This window comes from Oncorhynchus gorbuscha, unplaced genomic scaffold (assembly GCF_021184085.1).
Source record: "Oncorhynchus gorbuscha isolate QuinsamMale2020 ecotype Even-year unplaced genomic scaffold, OgorEven_v1.0 Un_scaffold_2374, whole genome shotgun sequence".
Taxonomy (NCBI): Eukaryota; Metazoa; Chordata; class Actinopteri; order Salmoniformes; family Salmonidae; genus Oncorhynchus; species Oncorhynchus gorbuscha.
Window position 1 is genome coordinate 42,501 of NW_025746905.1, and position 2,500 is coordinate 45,000.

Here is a 2,500-nt window from a genome sequence, read left to right on the forward strand (position 1 = left end):
CACTCCACCTAATATAGCAGAACAGATGTCATATAGCTATGTCACTGTCATCTATAACCACTCCACCTAATATATCAGACTCTATGTCATGTAGCTATGTCACTGTCATCTATAACCACTCCACCTAATATATCAGACTCTATGTCATGTAGCTATGTCACTGTCATCTATAACCACTCCACCTAATATATCAGAAACTATGTAATGTCACTGTCATCTATAACCACTCCACCTAATATATCAGAATCTATGTCATGTAGCTATGTCACAGGGGCAGAACGACAGATTTTGTACCTTGTCGGCTCGGGGATTTGAACTTGCAACCTTTCGGTTACTAGTCCAACGCTCTAACCACTAGGCTACCCTGCCGCCCCTCCACTCTAACCACTAGTCTACCCTGCCACCCCTCCACTCTAACCACTAGGCTACCCTGCCGCCCCTACACTCTAACCACTAGGCTACCCTGCCACCTCTACACTCTAACCACTAGGCTACCCTGCCCCCTCTACACTCTAACTACTAGGCTACCCTGCCACCTCTACACTCTAACCACTAGGCTGCCCTGCCACCTCTACACTCTAACCACTAGGCTACCCTGCCACCTCTACACTCTAACCACTAGGCTACCCTGCCGTCCCTCCACTCTAACCACTAGGCCACCCTGCCACCTCTACACTCTAACCACTAGGCTACCCTGCCGCCCCTCCACTCTAACCACTAGGCTACCCTGCCACCTCTACACTCTAACCACTAGGCTACCCTGCCATCTCTACACTCTAACCACTAGGCTACCCTGCCACCTCTACACTCTAACCACTAGGCTACCCTGCCACCTCTACACTCTAACCACTAGGCTACCCTGCCACCTCTACACTCTAACCACTAGGCTACCCTGCCGCCCCTCCACCTCTAACCACTAGGCTACCCTGCCACCTCTACACTCTAACCACTAGGCTACCCTGCCACCTCTACACTCTAACCACTAGGCTACCCTGCCGCCCCTCCACTCTAACCACTAGGCTACCCTGCCACCTCTCCACTCTAACCACTAGGCTACCCTGCCGCTATGTCACTGTCATCTACAACCACTTACCATGCCAGGAATATACAGTATGTCATGTAGCTATGTCATGTAGCTATGTCATGTAGCTATGTCATGTAGCTATGTCATGTAGCTATGTCATGTAGCTATGTCACTGCCAGGTTTGGGGGGTCTATTTAAATTGAACTCAGTCCATTCTGGAAGTAAATAGACTTAATAGATAATTGAAGTGATTTAGACACACGTTTCCCAACCCTGGTCCTGGGGCCCAAAGAGGTTCCCTATAAGTAACACACCAGATTCAAGACGAAGAGGTGATGAAGAGGTGACGAAGAGGTGACGAAGAGGTGATGAAGAGGTGATGAAGAGGTGACGAAGAGGTGCCGAAGAGGTGACGAAGAGGTGACGAAGAGGTGATGAAGAGGTGACGAAGAGGTGATGAAGAGGTGCCGAAGAGGTGACGAAGAGGTGACGAAGAGGTGATGAAGAGGTGACGAAGAGGTGACGAAGAGGTGACGAAGAGGTGATGAAGAGGTGACGTAGTGGTCATCAGTTGAATCTAGTGGGTCGGTCCTATAGGGCAAAACCTAAACTGTGCACCTCCCTTTGGGTCCCGAGGACCAGGATTGGGAAACACTGATTATTGCTACTTTTATCCAAAACGACTGATCTTATGAGCCCCTATGACCACTATATACTGTAGGGAATAGGGCTCAATGTGGCCCCTCTATGACCACTATATACTGTAGGGAATAGGGCTCTGTGTGGACCCTCCTATGACCACTATATACTGTAGGGAATAGGGCTCCGTGTGGACCCTCCTATGACCACTATATACTGTAGGGAATAGGGCTCCATGTGGACCCTCCTATGACCACTATATACTGTAGGGAATAGGGCTCCGTGTGGACCCTCCTATGACCACTATATACTGTAGGGAATAGGGCTCCATGTGGACCCTCCTATGACCACTATATACTGTAGGGAATAGGGCTCCGTGTGGACCCTCCTATGACCACTATATACTGTAGGGAATAGGGCTCCATGTGGACCCTCCTATGGCCACTATATACTGTATACTGTAGGTAATAGGGCTCCGTGTGGGATATAGCCTCTGTCTCCCACCTCCTTGGGGCCCATGGTGTTGGAGGGAGAGGGGGCGGAGGAAGGCTGCTTGGCCGAGGCGGGTGCCACCACCGAACACATCTGACCCACTGGAGATCTGGCTTTCATCAAGGGCTGCTCCATGGCTGCAGAGGGACTCAGCTACGGACACAGACAGACCTTAGACATACCTTGGAGGGGAACCCCGAGATACATTACAGATATACAACCAGCTACGGACACAGACAGACCTTAGACACACCTTGGAGGGGAACCCCGAGATACATTACAGATATACAACCAGCTACGGACACAGACAGACCTTAGACACACCTTGGAGGGGAACCCCGAGAT

At 50.5% G+C, this 2,500-nt stretch overlaps 1 pseudogene; it reads right to left on the bottom strand.

Moving 5' to 3' along the window:
* LOC124025712 overlaps positions 1-2,500 on the bottom strand; it is a 41,689-nt pseudogene that overhangs the window by 37,264 nt on the left and 1,925 nt on the right.